We start from the raw sequence: 18,028 nt of genomic DNA, 5'->3' as shown, positions 1-18,028 counted from the left end.
TTTTAATTAAAAAATGGCTTTGAAGATATTATGATTGGTTAGTAAATTCCGACGAGTGTGCACTGCGGCGTGCAAACGCAGACAGTGGGGACACAGAGGGTCAGGATCAAAGGTGTGTGAAAACATCTCTTTTCTGCTCTCTAAAAAAAAAAAAAAGATCTTGTTTTATCTGAAACAGTCGGTTTCAGTATATTTTTTATACAGTTTAATTTATAACCTTTTTTAAAAGAACGGAATGTTTTTTCAACCTTAGTTAAATTGTTTTTAGATTATGTATATTATATAAACTATCTAATGTTATATATATATATATATATATATATATATATATATATATATATATATATATATATATATAAATGTGAAATAATTAAAATGTGTTTTCAACCTTAGTTCAATTGTTTTAAGATTATATAAATTATATAAACTATATAATGTTTTATATATAATGTTTTATATATATAAATGTGAAATAATTAAAATGTGTTTTAGATTATATAAATTATATGATGTTTATATATATATAAATGTGAAATAATTAAAATGTGTTTTCAACCTTTAATTATTTTTTAGAATTATAGAAAATATAGAATGTATATATATATATATATATATATATATATATATATATATATATATATATAAAATGTAGAACACACCGACCCCATTTATACACCGCTCATAAATGTAATGGGAGGGGGAAGAGCCGTATAACCACACACATAACCGTATAACTGTGATAAACTTCAAACAAGCTAACTGACACAAACTTCAAACAAGTTATCTGGCACAGACTTCAAACAAGCTAACTGACAAAAAACTTCAAACAAGTTATCTGGCACAAACTTCAAACAACCTAACTGACACAAACTTCAAACAACCTAACTAACACAAACTTCAAACAAACTAACTGACACAAAGATCAAACAACCTAACTAACACAAAGTTCAAACAGCTTCTGTCAAAACCGCATGATCGATGCGTGGGGAGTCTTTCATGTTCCGTTTAAACTAGCCGTCAAAAAATATAATTTAGAACTAACAGGTCAATAGGGTAAAACTTTCTGTCAAAAGCACATGATCGATGCGTGGGGAGTCTTTCATCTTACGTTTAAACTAGCCGTCAAAACCATGATTTAGAGCTAACTAGGTCAATAGGGTAAAACTTTCTGTCAAAACCGCATGATCGATGGTTGTAAAGGTAATAGGTTAACCCTTGAAGTCGGAAAGTTCCGCCCATCCATCATAAGGTTACCGGAAGTTCAACCTGTCAAAAGGTCAAAGGTCAAAGTCATAAATCATCTTGGCATAAAGTGTATAATAATAACTACTCACATTTCCCTGAATCACATTTCCCGCTGCTGTTTATAGATTTACCGGACTTGCGTCGTCGCGGACATCACACTCCCCAGAGGAATGCACAAAGTCTGAACCAACTACCGAGGATGCACGTCCAAAATCAGCATACTTTTTTTTTTTTTTTTTTTTTAATCAGCGGTACTTTGTATTGAGAAACGCGCGCAGACCTACGTCACCAGTCTATTTGCCTAATCTCCCCGGTACTTTACACCGCGGTGGAAACACAGAAAGCAACAGGTCTGGGGGGAAAAAAGTTCCTGGGAAAAAAAGTTCCTGGTACAAATGTTCCGGGTAATTTCAGTGGAAACGCGGCATAAGTTCATGAGGTGTATCACATGAGTTAAGAAATAACCAGTCAGTAGTCTCCAGCTCACATTTCATCTCCTCCATACAGTCCTTATTCCAGATCTTAATTTCCTTAATCACAGTCTTTTCCCGTCTCAGCTTAGCCCTGTAACATGGAAGTAGGTGGACGACATTATGATCAGATTTCCCCAAGGCAGGCCTGCAGATGGATTTATAGGTGTCTAGTATGTTGCCATAGCACTTATCTAGGGTACGTGCCAGGCGGGTAGGACAGTCCACATATTGATGTAAAGTGGGTAGATGATCAGACAGGTCACAGGAATTAAAGTCCCCGAGTAACAAGACGGGTTGACTGACTGCACGGGACAGGGCGGTGTTGTAGCTCTCTGCTATCCTGGCTGCAGCTCCCACAAAATCCGGCCCAGGTACATAGGCCAATATGATAGTGATCTGTCCAAACTCCCTCTGGAGGTAAAAGGGGCGAAATGAGACAACCAAGATTTCGTAGTCATGTGTACACACACGTTCCCGGACGGTATACTGAGTAGCCCAGCGTGTGTCCATATAGACACACAAACCACCACCAATAGATTTCCGAGACGAATTAATGTCTCTATCAGCCCGAATAAGTATATAACCCGGCAAGTTGGGGTCTGACATCTCCTCTTTCAACCAGCTTTCCGTAAAACAGATGAGATTACTCTGTCGGAACTCATTATCATATTGTACTTTAGCGATCAGTTCATTCATCTTGTTGCTCAAAGAGCGAACATTAGAGAAAGTTATTACCGGTAGGGGATGTCTGCTGCCGCGCTTCCTCAGTCTTTCTCTCACTCCTTCTCTTGATCCTCTTTTCTTTATTTTAGTCCCTTTTCGCGTTCCGATGTTTTTGAGTTGCGGATACTTAACCAGCAGCTCCAGACCAGAGTCCTCCAGTCTGATTGTGTATCTGAGTGACAACAGCTGGTCCCGCGTATAGGTAAGGATTCCGGCGTTTCCATATAAACTCCATACTTCGGCGATTAAACCACTGAGAAGGCACACAGCCAGCCAAAGTAACATGCAAACCCTGAACTTCATTTTGCCACAAAGAGAATGCAGGCTCAATCACTTAAAACAAAACCCCAAAAAAAAAAAAAAATCACAGAACACGAGACAGACAGATGAGACACTGGGTCAGCAGCAGAGCCGCGCCCCTCAGGACATTGGCTCTCCAGGATGTAGTTTGGAGACCCCTGTCCTACAGAGTTGTTGCTTTGCACATGCTTTTTGATCATTACAAATAATAATGTAAATTTATTTTCTTAGAATAGGAGATATTCTGTCTCTCGCATCACAAACATTATCAGTAGTTAAGTTATGTGGTCTTGAAGAGGACCCTTTTTTCTCTCATTTGGACTCTGACTTGACTTGGACTCGAAACTTTTGGACTTGGACTTGACTTGGACTCGAACCTCTTTGGACTCGGTCTTGACTCGGTCTCGACTAGTCCTGGACTTGGACTTGACTTGGACTCGACAAAGCTGGACTTGACTACAGCTCTAGCTCTCGCTCTGATCAGTGAATGTCTGTTGTGCTCTCAGTGCTCTGCTATACAGGAGCATGCGCTCTTCCGGGGAGAAGTGCCCTTAGGACCCATATAAGGAAATTCTGCTCCATCTAACGTCACACAGAGCCATACTCGAAAAAACTTTCCGAAACTTGTGACAAACCGGAAGAGGTATTTTTGGATCAAAAATATTCCTCCAAATGTACAACTTAATTTTTGAAACTTTGTCCGTGTTTAGCATGGGAATCCAACTCTTTAACAGTGTAAAAAACTCAGTATGCATGAAATAGCATTTCACCCCCCCTTTAAGGAAATTGATACAGTCCGCTTCCAGTCATCCGACTGGAATGTTTTCAGAAATATTAAAACAATTTTCAGTCTATCTAGACTATGAAATACTGGCTGACAGGGTGCTGTTTTTAATTATGCCTTTACATAGTACTTGGGTCCTTGTTAACAAAATAAAGTTTTTTTAGTACATGTTAATGTCATTTAAGGGAGTCTTGAGCGAGTGGATCTGATTAAAAGCTACATATGGTGGCCGAACTGCAGCATGCTTGAGCAACCCAATTGGTGAACGGGACTCATAAATGGCAGCTTTACAAGAGTATATTGCATAAATGATAGAGAGCATTAAAGTAAGCTGTTTTGTTTCCAACATGCACTTACTTAAGACCATCTTATTTAACTCATGTAAAGTTACATCTTTGGGACATGTCTATGGATTACATGAGTCTCCTTGAATCTCTATTTCTCAATGCCAAGCTTAAACTACATGTCAGTTCATGTAAAGCATTCCATTTGTGCATTATTGGATAATGTTAAAGTAGAACAATTAAAGTAAATCAAGATATTTTATTGACAAATTGAGTGCTGCAGTTTGTAAAAATGTGCATTCTTAAAGGCCACATCTGTATCATCCAAGACCCAAAGAAATCCAAGGAAACTGTTATTTATTTTTTTATTAAAAAGTTGTGTACTATATTCCATAAATTGAGCAAAATAAACTGGTCACTGTGTATCTGATGAATTTTCCTGATTGTTCTCCCCTCTTCAGCTATGGTGGTCATTATGAGTGGAATAAAGCAGTCACTTGCATCCACAATGTGTTCAGTCAACACAGATGGCTCGAGCACTACTGTGACATTGTCATTCGTGATTTTAACAATGATGAGTGCACCTGCAAGATCACATTCGTCAAAGTATGTTTTAGTTGTTTTTGTATTTCTTCACTTAATCTAATTATTGAGTCATTATTTACTCACTCTGGTGATGTTTCAATGCTGTATGACCTTCTTTCTTTCTCAGACCACAAAAGGTGCTTGCACTCCATGTCATGGAAGTTAATAGTGACCAGCTTCAAGCGTTAGCTTAAAAAGTATCAGAATAATCGCATACAACTTGTGCCATAAGTGTTGAGCATTTGATAGGATTTGGTTGTAGGCCTGGGCTGTTGGTCCATTGTACGTGACTAAATGTTCATATTAGCAAAGTGCACAGCTTTGAGTAATCTAGATTTATCTAAAAAAAGAAAAGAAAAAAGAAAACATGACACCCAGAAAACCCCCCAAAGCATTTAAGTTTGTGAAAATAAGTTTACTTTCTTCTCAAAGGTAAATAGCTCCATACTAGAATTCTGGCTCTGTTGACAAATGTGAATGTGAGATCTTTGCTGTTCGGCCAAGGTCAGGATTTTTTCTAAATTAGTTTGAAATGTTTGCTAAAGAATCAATATAAATTACATTTAGGTTAATATATTTGTATATTTATAATTTTTTTAACCAAACCTTTGATCCTTCAGAACACTTGTAAAAACACACATTTGATCTCACATTTGATTTTAACAATGCATTATTACTGTAAATGTTGAAATTAACATTAACTAAAATTAACTAAATTAATAAATGTAGAAGTATTGTTAATGCTTAGATTGTGAACTAAAGTAGTTAAATAATGTTAACTAATGAACCGTATTATAAAGTGATACTGATTTTACTAAAAGACCTATTTATGTTTAAAAATAGTGATGCTGCCTTCTGTCTGAAGTCATTATTACCCATCTAATTTGTCTCTGAATCTCAGGTGAAGCCCAGATCTCACATCCCAGCTAAGATTTCTATACAGTGTTGTTCACTCACTTCACAGAAAATAATTTAGTTGAGTTATACTGGTAGTAAAAAACAAAGTGCTGCACATATTATTGGTGCATAAATGCTGCTTTTAATCACTTAATTAGAAGCATCACAATTAATAAATTCTTATTTGTTATAGAGACTGTTGAACAGACATTCAGAAGGTTTTATTTTTTATGCAAAGTATTGAAAATCTAAAGTACTGCCATTTTTACAACACTAATCATCGTGTCATCGGTGTCATCGGGTAATGAGAAGTTCTACATACACTTGTGGCCTTCATGCGCACTTAAACACTCAATACAGGAAATATATTTAAGCAGACAAGTGGTCAAGTGCAAAGACTGCAAGTGTGGATATATAGCCCACTCTCTGCCTGCTCACCACTGCTGTAAAGTAAGAACTGATGTGTTGTTGTGGAGCTGATCAGGTGCAAGTGACATCACAATGTGGAGGCAGTAAAAGAGTTGTTTGGCAGTGCCAATATTTGTGGAGGACACTGTAAAACCAAGAATCATTCTACAATTAAGACTAGATTTCCAGCTTTACATTAAATCTTCACACGTGTATATAAATCTAATGTAATTCTCATTTGTCCAGTCGCGTTACTAGGGTGACGAAAACAGCAAGAATGAAGTGCACGGCACAGTCCTTGACCATGCTGGTAGAGTGCGTCACCGCTTCGGGGGATCATGGCATGAAGGCATCTTCTGTAATACTCTTTCCAACCCACAATGCATTTGGAAGCCCAGTAAGTGACCATGCACACAATAGTCTTAACTAATTTACATTGTTTAGATAGATGTTGAATTGAATTGTTGTTATCATAATTCAAAGATCCTCAACCAGATGATTACTGTGACTACTATGGCTTCTCCCAATATGCCAGAGAGCTGAATGAAATGACACCTGATATAAAGGATAAATTGCCCCCGACAGACACTCGTTTCCGTCCAGACCAAAGGTATGTGGCAACAGCCACTAATTAGAGATGAAACAATCTTACCTTTTGCACTGTAATTTGTACTTTCAAAACATTGGTCGGAACAAAACCCATCAAATTAATTATTTATTTAAAGCAAATGTTACATTGATTTTGTCACTGAATCAAACTATTAGTTTGTAAGATGCTCTGAACACAGACAACGTATATCTACTCCTAAAGTTAATGCTAAAGCATCATTTCCCTGTAAATAATTTTTAAACATTGGTGTCAGCATCACCTTTCTCTAACAGTTCTCTAACTAATTTGTTTTGCAGGTTTACAATACTTTACAATATTATATACTTAAAGAGAAACTCCACCCTAAAATGCTAATTCTTTCCTCATGTCATCACCATGACTTTGTTTCTACTCAGCATGTTGTGAAACTTGTGTGAGACAGCATGTGGATGAGAAAAAATAAGACAATTTGCATTTTTGGGTGGAGTATACCTATAAGGTTTTATTCATTATAGTTGGTATCCTCATTTCAGTTATCAAAGCTTGGTTATTTGCCATTTTGGTCAAATTTACCTGAATGTCATTGTTTTCATTCATATAAAATAGCAAGTGAAGATATTGATGTATTTGAGTTAGCTATTTTTTTTTTTTTTTTTACTTGTAGGCTTCTCGAAGATGGCAAAGTGGCAGAAGCCGACAAACGTAAGGATGAAATAGAGGAGAAACAACGTGAAAGACGTAAGGAAATGACCAAGATGGGTGAAGAGCATGTTCCACGTTTCTTTATGTGAGTCCCAATATTTATTCTATATTTCTGTTTCTAAAATCTGCTGGTAATCTGAAGAAAATACATCCTCAGATGTATAATCAAATATGTCAGAGGACTACATACAGGTCCATCTCAATAAATTAGAATGTTGTGGAAAAGTTAATTTCAGTAATTCAACAAAAATTTTGAAACTTGTGTATTAAATTCAATGCACAGAAACTGAAGTAGTTTAAGTCTTTGCTTATTTTAATTGTGATGATTAAGGCTCACAATAGGGCTGCACGATAAATCGCATGCGATTCACAGGGAGTGTAAGCCACAAACATTCATTGCCAAAGAAGGCAGCTGTTCACAGAGTGCTGTATCTAAGCATATTAACAACCAACCAAGAGAACCGCAGCCTTATGAGGATTGTCAAGCCAAATTGCGCTTTGCTTCTTATTTCTGTACTTTTCTCTGATTTTTCTTAGATTTTTACTTCAGCAGATCAGCACAGTGCTCAAACAACAGATTTTTGGCACAAACGCTAAAACTAAAAACATTGGGACTGGAATAATACTACAAAAAGAAGACTTTGTCTCCCACTGCTAACAGCTTACATTTCTGTGACGGGATAACAACTGCCTACATTCAAACAAAAGAGAGAGAAAATGCCTCCTGTTGGATCTACTTGTTGCATGAACTGCTGAAAACTTCTACAAAGGATTGTGATTCTTGAAACAAAGTTACTTTCTGGACTTCCAAAACAGACGGAACACTCAGCAGACCGTCGTCATGGACCCTCTCAGCATACAGCCGGTGAGTTCCATGAATCTTCTGAATCTCAACAGTTTATACCAAGTGTAGAGGAACAAGCCAAAACTGATCGCCACACTAATCGATGGCACAGACAGGGAGCGAGACCCAAAGGAACACGAGACATCAGATTGTCACGAGTTTCTCGTATTGCTGCCATTGCTTCCCAGATTCGACTATGACAAGGCTTGTAAATACTGGTATTCTACCACCCCCTATACATCTGGAGAACAGATTTGAAGCATTAATAAATGTGGGTGAGGAATCCCCAAATGTATTTAAACATGGATCTGATCAGCCAGCAGCTAACACTGCTACTAACAGGCGCTCAAGGACGAGCAGACAGCAGCATTCAGCTCAGAGCGCAGCCGAGCCAAGGACTCTGATAGTGGGTGACTCTGTTATCAGAAACATCCATAGCAGGACTACAACAACATGCTGCCTTCCTCAAGCAACGGTCTCTGATGTGAACAAGGAACTTCAGAACATTCTGATGAAGCACAAGACTGCAAATAAAATCATCATCCATGTGGGAAAGAATGATATTCGGAAAGAGCATTTAGAACTCCTTAAGAAGGACTTCATTGAACTCTTTGAAACACTTCAAAGACTCAAAGTTCAGTCGTTCATCAGTGGACAACTCCCAGCAAGGCGAACAAATATGTTTTCACGGTTGCTGGGGCTCAACACATGGCTACAAAGATCTTGTAATACAAAAGGAGTCAATTTCATCGACAACTTTGAAATTCTTTTCTGGGGCCATAGACAATTGTTTAAACCAGATGGCCTCCACCCAAACAAACTTGGTGCAAGAGTGTTTAAGGACAATATCTACTTCTCCCTTCGTCATCCTTCAGCAGAGTGTGTCAATCCATTCAGCACACACACACCGGGTCCATGTCATCATGTGGTTGACATATCCCACAAGGACACTGATAACACCACGCAGCCAAAACAAGCACTGCTGATAGACACTATCCCTGCTGAGCCCTGCCCACAGAGCTCCTCACAGACTGACTGTGATCTATCAAAACAACTACAAGAGTCACCAACCCAAGGGCGATTTTCTGGAAAACAGCCAGGGAAGCCAGGACAACACATCACAGCCACCGGAAACACCAGAGACACAGCCCATCTCACCAGACACATTATCCCTCTCTGCTTCTCACAGATAATGGAGGAATTGGTGTATGTTGGGACTAAACTCTCCCACTCATTCTCTGCTAGCCCGCAGATATCAACAAAAAAATGGCGGGCCCCCCAACCACCAAAGCCTGTGTGCCCTGTTCCTATATGATCTCTCCGACCGCTGCCACAACGCCAGGGCCCAAACCCTCTATCTGCTGAAGGTGAACCAAAAACAACTGATAGCAGCTCTCAGTGATATGTGTCGGGTCCCCGCTATAATAGCAGCAACATTCACAATTGCTTACAGACCAAGCGGGAACCCAGTGTGCCTGTAGCTTTCTCTATTTCAGTTTAATCACGTGATAGAAAGTCTAAGGCCTTCTCAAGCCGAAGGGCAAACTCATCTAATCTGCGGCCTATTATGCATCAAACTAAGATTGATATAAAGACACCAATCACTGCCATCAAGTTAGCACTTTTAAACATTCGCTCACTAAAAAATAAATCATTTCTAATCAATGGGTCTCATTCATGAAACATTCGTAAATATACGAGTAAATATCTGAGTGATTTGCGCGTAAATAGAACTTCCCGAAAACTCTTCTCCTGATTCACAAAAACTTCGTAAACGTCAGATGTGATAGTGAAATGTGTGTGTGTGTTAATGAATTCCAATCAGTCGTAAATGGGTCGCACGTGCACGCTCACTCTCAATTACCATAAATCCTGCCTATTAAATCCGACTTACAACTACATATGAGCATCATATTATGACACCAAACGAAGGATTTCAACATGTCCTCTCAAAAGCGACTGAAAAAGAAACATTTCTCAGCTGCGGAAATTGAAGTTTTATTATCAGAAGTTCATTCAAAACGCCACATTTTATTTTCAAGCGTACTAGTGGCGTATCAGGTCCTAAAAAAGGAAGTTTGGCAGCATATTACAGATCCTATTACTGGCTCTCATAATAAAAGTTAAAAGAAAAACCGTATGTAATTAATATATATAATATTATTTTCAAAATGCTGGGTAAATATGTACCCGATTAAGGTGAATTAAAATGCAGCCGTATTAATGAGCAAAACGTTCAGACGTTAAACTCTCTATTTACGCGTGGCTGGGAGCAGGTGTAGATTTCTTTCTTACCAACTAACATTTGGAAAATACGAACGTTTTAATGAATCCGAAAATTTACACCAAAACCACTTTACACGCGATTTACACAAAAATTCGTTCTGCTCGTGTTTCATGAATGAGACCCAATGACTTAATAACCACAAACAATCTGGATTTTATGTTTCGAAATGAAACATGGCTAGAAGACAGCTGCAGTGCAACAATCCTAAATGAAGCAGTCCCTCCTAACTTCACTTACATGAGTGTTTACAAAACACTTTTGACCTGATTCAGCATGTGCATGGACCCACACACAAAGGTGGACACACTCTAGACTTAATCATCAGTAGGGGTCTAAACATTTCATCCATTGTTATTAAGGACATAGCACTATCTGATCACTTCTGTATTTTCTTTTGATATTTTGATGTCTGCTACAACTGAATCTAGATCGGTCTCTGTCAGAAGGAGATGCATTACCGAGAACTCAAGTGTACTATTTATGGAGGCTATATCTTTAACACCAAGAATTTCTGCAGACTCTGTTGATATTCTCCTTGATTCCTTCAACTCATAAGTTAAGAATGTTATTGATGATATTGCTCCAATAATAGTCAGTAAGAAAACAAACAGACAGAAATCAGTTTGGAGAAGATCAACAGCAGTTCAGACTATGAAAAGACAATGCAGAAAAGCCGAGCGAATGTGGAGGAAGACGAAACTTGAAATTCACTATAGCATCTATAAAGAGAGCCTTCATGCTTTTAATGTGAAACTAGCCACTGCTAGACAGAATTTCTTCTCAAACCTTATAAACAGTAACTTAAATAACACTCTTACTCTTTTTGCCACTGTTGAGAGACTGACAAAGAGCCCCTCCTGAAAAAGACCAATCTTGATAACACAATTTTGAGCAATTTTAGACCAATATCTAATCTTCCTTTTATAGGCAAAATTATAGAAAAGGTAGTTTTTAATCAGCTAAACAAATACTTAAACTCAAATGGATACCTGGACAATTTTCAATCTGGTTTCCGACCGCATCACAGCACAGAGACAGCACTCATTAATATAATAAATGATATTCGCTTAAATTGTGACTCTGGCAAAATATCGGTGCTGGTATTGCTAGATCTCAGTGTTGCGTTTGACACTGTCGATCATAACATACTACTAGAGAGACTTGAAAACTGGGTCGGGCTTTCTGGGATGGTACTCAAATGGTTCAGATCATACTTAGAAAAGAGAGGCTATTATGTGAGTCTAGGAGAGCATAAGTCTAAGTGGACGTCCATGACATGCGGAGTCCCACAAGGGTCAATTCTTGCACCACTCTTGTTTAGCCTGTATATGCTTCCAAGTCAAATAATGAGAAAGAACCAAATTGCCTACCACAGCTATGCTGATGATACCCAGATTTACCTAGCCTTATCTCCAAATGACTACAGCCCCATTTACTCCCTCTGTCAATGCATTGATGAAATTAATAGTTGGATGTGCCAGAACTTTCTTCAGTTAAATAAGGAAAAAACTGAAGTCATTCCATTTGGAAACAAAGATGAAGTGTTTAAGGTGAATGCATACCTTGACTCTAGGGGCCAAACAACTAAAAATCAAGTCAGGAATCTTGGTGTGATTCTGGAGACAGACCTTAGTTTCAGTAGTCATGTCAAAGCAGTAACTTAATCAGCATACTATCATCTTAAAAAACATTGCAAGAATTAGATGTTTAGTTTCCAGTCAAGACTTGGAGAAACTTGTTCATGCCTTTATCACCAGCAGGGTGGACTATTGTAATGGGCTCCTCACTTGCCTTCCCAAAAAGACCATTAGACAGCTGCAGCTCATCCAGAACGCTGCTGCCAGGATTCTGACTAGAACCAGAAAATCTGAGCATATCACACCAGTCCTCAGGTCCTTACACTGGCTTCCAGTTACATTTAGGATTGATTTTAAAATACTTTTACTCATATATAAGTCACTAAATGACCTAGAACCGAAATATATTGCAGATATGCTCACTGAATATAAACCTAACAGAGCACTCAGATCACTAGGAACAAGTCAGTTAGAAATACCAAGGGTTCACACAAAACAAGGAGAGTCCGCCTTTAGTTACTATGCTGCCCGCAGTTGGAATCAGCTTCCAGAAGAGATCAGATGTTCTAAAACACTATCCATCCATCCATCCATCCATCCATCATCTTCCGCTTATCCGGGGCCGGGTCGCGGGGGCAACAGTCTAAGCAGAGACGCGCAGACTTCCCTCTCCCTAGCCACTTCTTCCAGCTCTTCCGGGGGGACCCCGAGGCGTTCCCAGGCCAGCCGGGAGACATAGTCCCTCCAGCGTGTCCTAGGTCTTCCCCGGGGCCTCCTCCCGGTGAGACGTGCCTGGAACACCTCCCTGGGAAGGCGTCCAGGAGGCATCCGAAATAGATGCCCGAGCCACCTCAGCGGGCTCCTCTCGATGTGGAGGAGCAACGGCTCTACTCTGAGTTCCTCCTGAGTGACCGAGCTTCTCACCCTATCTCTAAGGGAGCGCCCAGCCACCCGACGGAGAAAGCTCATTTCGGCCGCCTTTATCCGGGATCTTGTCCTTTCGGTCATGACCCACAGCTTATGACCATAGGTGAGAGTAGGAACATAGATTGACCAGTAAATCGAGAGCTTTGCCTTACAGCTCAGCTCCTTCTTCACCACGACAGACCGGTACAGCGACCGCATTACTGCAGAAGCTGCACTGATCCGTCTGTCAATCTCACGTTCCATCCTTCCCTCACTCGTGAACAAGACTCCAAGATACCTGAACTCCTCCACTTGAGGCAGGAACTCTCCACCAACCTGAAGTGGGCAATCCACCCTTTTCCGACTGAGAACCATGGCCTCGGACTTGGAGGTGCTGATTCTCATCCCAGCCGATTCACACTCGGCTGCAAACCGTCCCAGTGCACACTGAAGGTCCTGGTCTGAGGATGCCAACACGACAACATCATCCGCAAAAAGCAGCGACGAAATCGTATGGTCCCCAAACCGGACACTCTCCGGTCCTTGGCTGCGCCTAGAAATTCTGTCCATAAAAATTATGAACAGAACCGGTGACAAAGGGCAGCCCTGCCGGAGTCCAACATGCACCGGGAACAGGTCTGACTTACTGCCGGCAAATCGAACCAAGCTCTTGCTCCGGTCGTACAGGGACCGAACAGCCCTAAGTAGGGAGCCGCCGACCCCATACTCCCGGAGCACCCTCCACAGGATGTCGCGAGGAACACGGTCAAATGCCTTCTCCAAGTCCACAAAACACATGTGGACTGGTTGGGCAAACTCCCATGAACCCTCCAGCACCCTGGAAAGGGTATAGAGCTGGTCCAGTGTTCCACGACCGGGACGAAAACCACACTGTTCCTCCTGAATCTGAGGTTCCACTATCGGCCGAATTCTCCTCTCCAGTACCCTGGCATAGACTTTCCCAGGGAGGCTGAGAAGTGTGATCCCCCTATAGTTGGAACACACTCTCCGGTCCCCCTTCTTGAAAAGAGGGACCACTACCCTGGTCTGCCAGTCCAGAGGTACTGTCCCCAACCGCCATGCGATGTTGCAGAGGCGTGCCAGCCAAGACAGCCCCACAACATCCAGAGACTTGAGGTACTCGGGGCGTATCTCATCCACCCCGGTGCCTTGCCACCGAGGAGCTTTTTAACTACCTCGATGACTTCAGCCCGGGTGATGGACAAGTGCACCTCCGAGTCCCCAGCCACTGCTTCCTCAACGGAACACAAGTCGGTGGGATTGAGAAGAACCTCGAAGTATTCCTTCCACCGCCTGACGATATCCCCAGTTGAGGTCAACAGGTGCCCATCTCTACTGTAAACAGTGTTGGTAGGGCACTGCTTCCCCCTCCTGAGGCGTCGAACAGTTTGCCAGAATCTCTTCGAGGCCAACCGATAGTCTTTCTCCATGGCCTCACCGAACTCCTCCCAGGCCCGAGTTTTTGCCTCCACGACTACCCGGGCTGCAGTCCGCTTGGCCTGCCGGTACCTGTCAGCTGCCTCCGGAGTCCCACAAGCCATCCAGGCCCGATAGGACTCCTCCTTCAGCTTGACAGCATCCCTTATTTCCAGTGTCCACCACCGGGTTCGGGGATTGCCGCCTCGACAGGCACCGGAGACCTTACGGCCACAGCTCCGAGCAGCCGCAGCGACAATGGAGGTGGAGAACATGGTCCACTCGGACTCAATATCTCCAGACTCCCTTGGGATCCGGTCGAAGCTCTGCCGGAGGTGGGAGTTGAAGATCTCTCTGACAGGGGGCTCGGCCAAACGTTCCCAACAGACCCTCACAGTACGTTTGGGTCTGCCGAGTCTGTCCAGCTTCCTCCCCCGCCATCGGATCCAACTCACCACCAGGTGGTGATGAGTTGACAGCTCCGCCCCTCTCTTCACCCGAGTGTCCAAGACATATGGCCGAAGGTCTGATGACACGACCACAAAGTCGATCATCGACCTCCGGCCAAGGGTGTCCTGGTGCCACATGCACTGATGGACACCCTTATGCTTGAACATGGTGTTCGTTATGGACAAACCGTGCTTTGCACAGAAATCCAATAACAGAACACCGCTCGGGTTCAGGTCAGGGGGGCCGTTCCTCCCAATCACGCCCCTCCAGGTGTCACTGTCACTGCCCACGTGAGCGTTGAAGTCCCCCAGTAAAACGACGGAGTCTCCAGTCGGAGCACTTTCCAGCACCCCTCCCAGAGACTCCAAGAAGGCCGGGTAGTCCGCACTGCCGTTCGGCCCGTAGGCACAAACGACAGTGAGAGACCTATCCCCGACTCGAAGGCGCAGGGGAGCGACCCTCTCGTTCACCGGGGTAAACTCCAACACATGGCGGCTGAGCTGGGGGGCTATTAGCAAACCCACTCCAGCCCTCCGCCTCTCACCATGGGCAACTCCAGAGTGGTAGAGAGTCCAGCCTCTCTCAAGAAGTGTGGTTCCAGAGCCCAAGCTGTGCGTTGAGGTGAGCCCGACTATCTCTAGTCGGTACCTCTCGACCTCCCGCACAAGCTCAGGCTCCTTCCCCGCCAACGAGGTGACATTCCACGTCCCTAAAGCCAGATTCTGTGTCCAGAGATCGGGTCGTCGGGGGTCTCGCCTACGACTGTCGCCCGATCCACTATGCACCGGCCCCTTACGCTCCCTCCTGCAGGTGGGCGGCCCCACGTCATTCCTTCGGGCTGAGCCTGGCCGGACCCCATGGGGGAAGGCCCGGCCACCAGACGCTCGCATACGAGCCCCAACCCCCGGGCCTGGCTCCAGGGTGGGGCCCCGGCTGCGCCATGCCGGGTGACGTCACGGTCCTTGATTTTAATTTTGCCATAAGGGGTTTTGTGAACTGTTCTTAGTCTGGCCCGTCACCAAGGACCTGTTTGCCTTGGGAGACCCTACCAGGAGCATATAGCCCCAAACAACATAGCTCCCAGGATCATTCGGGTACTCAAACCTCTCCACCACGATAAGGTGACAGTTCAAGGAGAGGTTAAGGCTAAAACACTAGTAACATTTAAATCTAGACTCAAAACCCATCTGTTTAGCTGTGCATTTATTGAATGAGCACTGTGCAATGTCCAAACAGATTGCACTATATTTTCACTATTTTATATGTTTTATTTTTATTTTATTTTTTTATCATTTTCTAACTGTTTTTAAATGTTTTAATCATTTTAAAAGTTGTAAAATTGCTTGTTTGCACGTTTTTCTTCATGATTATTTTACTTTCTTTTATGTAAAGCACTTTGAATTACCATTGTGTACGAAATGTGCTATATAAATAAATTTGCCTTGCCTTGCCTTGCCTTGCCTTTATTTCATTCTCCAGCAGGATTTGGCACCTGCCCACACTGCCAAAAGCACCAAAAGTTGGTTAAATGACCATGGTGTTGGTGTGCTTGACTGGCCAACAAACTTACCAGACCTGAACCCCAGAGAGAAACTATGGGCTCTTGTCAAGAAGAAAATGAGAAACAAGAGACCAAACAATGCAGACTAGCTGAAGTCTAATTAAAGCAAAAGGAGCCCCTTCCAAGTATTGAGTACAACTTTCCAGAAGGAATTATTATTTGCAATTTGTTGAGAAGGTTATTACTTAAATTAACCTTTCCATGACATTCTAATTTGAGATGCACCTGTATGTTAATGAAATAATCTGCAAATGATATACATATTTAAAAAGCGCTGTGAACTTCTCCATATTCAGAGTGAATCAACATACTTATTCATGAACTAATAAAGTGTATTTGTAAATACCTCATTTAAAACCATGTACAAATATTTCATCAGAAAAACCAAAGATCGTGCTGAAAGAGAGGTGTGGGTGACAAATTGAATTTACTGGAAGATTCGAGAAAATCCAGGATTTGCCAGCACTGAAAATCTGGATTTGTGGTGTTGATGAAATTGAGTAGGGGTGCTCCGATCACGATCGGACCGATCGTTAATGCGCATCTCGTCAGTAAAGCCGGTTTTCTAATCAGCGGTTAATTCCATCAGGTGCGTGATTTCACATAGAGCAGCTGTTACTACACAGAGCCGTTGTTAACTGAGAAGATGCACCAAAAAACGCTGAAAATTAACGTGATTTGCGCATCTTCTCTATTAACCGCTGATTAGAAAACCGGCTTTTCTGAGGAGAAGCGCATAACGATCGGCCGATCGTGATCGGAGCACCCCTAAAATTGAGTCCTGCGATTTGTTACATCCCAGTATTCTGTTAGCGAAACTTATGACTTGTCAGTATGGTTAGTTTATGTATATAATTATATTTTATATAACTGTTGTGAATTTTAGACCAAGCAAAAGACTTCACAGGCAATGTAGGAATGGAGTTTTTTGATCTAAACGGTGATATTCCTGAAGCCATTCATCTCAAATTTTTAGTGATTTTAAAAATAGGTTTGTGTTAATCAGAAATGCATATTATGTGTAGTGAATAGATGTATTCATTTTTTTTTATAAGTCTCTTTTTATTGAAAGATAAGGCCTAATCTCAGGGAGTTAGGGGACCTTCCAGACAGTAATGGATTTTAGGACATTACACTAAGGGACATGTACTGAACACATATTAATATCCATCTTAGCTAAATATAGTGATTTAGTAGAGAATGTTTCCCATTCCAATAGACCTTAATGTTTAACTAATGCATGTCTATGATGTTTTCTGTAAGGTTTTTATTTATTTATTTATTTTTATTTATTTACACTGATGCATTGAATTATTTCTGATAGAAAATCTTGCATGTCATAAAATACTAAATATAGTGATTTAGTACAGAATGTTTCCCATTCCAATAGACCTTAATGTTTAACTAATGCATGTCTATGATGTTTTCTGTAAGTTTATTTTTTTTATTTTTTTTTACACTGATGCATTGAATTATTTCTGATAGAAAATCTTGCATGATGTTATAAAATACTTTTGTGCTAGGTATTTCCTCAAATGAACAATGAAAATGACATTTCTTTCTGGATTTGCAACCAGATCTACTGAAAATATTTTGGTGAAAAGTGTAATCGTGTTAGGAGCAATTTCCTGCATGAAGGCATTTCCAATCAGATGAGACTTGAATAAATATTAAATTAAATACAGATTTGCACTTTTATTTGCCATTTGAGGGGGAGCTCTGGAAGATGATCACATCAATGTATCTTCAATTAACTGACATCAGCTGGAAAAATGTCCTCTGGCATTAGTCAAGTCACCTTTATTTATATAGCGCTTTAAACAAAATGCATTGCGTCAAAGCAACTGAACAACACAACAGTAGACTGTGATGAGTGTGAGTGAGACACACCCACACTAACCACACAGGATAAAGGGGAGTATTGCACAGCAAAAGAAGTATCCACCAGTTCAATAATGTGAAAGGAACAAAGAAGC

General features: G+C 41.4%; 1 pseudogene; it reads left to right on the top strand.

Annotated features, from left to right (window-relative positions):
• The window catches only part of LOC113068209 (oxysterol-binding protein-related protein 6-like), a 168,015-nt pseudogene extending 151,472 nt beyond the window's left edge, over positions 1-16,543 (top strand).
• Positions 16,544-18,028: the final 1,485 nt, after the last annotated feature.

Source organism: Carassius auratus, linkage group LG44F, assembly GCF_003368295.1.
Source record: "Carassius auratus strain Wakin linkage group LG44F, ASM336829v1, whole genome shotgun sequence".
NCBI classification, from domain to species: domain Eukaryota; kingdom Metazoa; phylum Chordata; class Actinopteri; order Cypriniformes; family Cyprinidae; genus Carassius; species Carassius auratus.
Note: the sequence above shows the minus strand (reverse complement) of the source record. Positions and strands in the feature narration are given on the sequence as shown.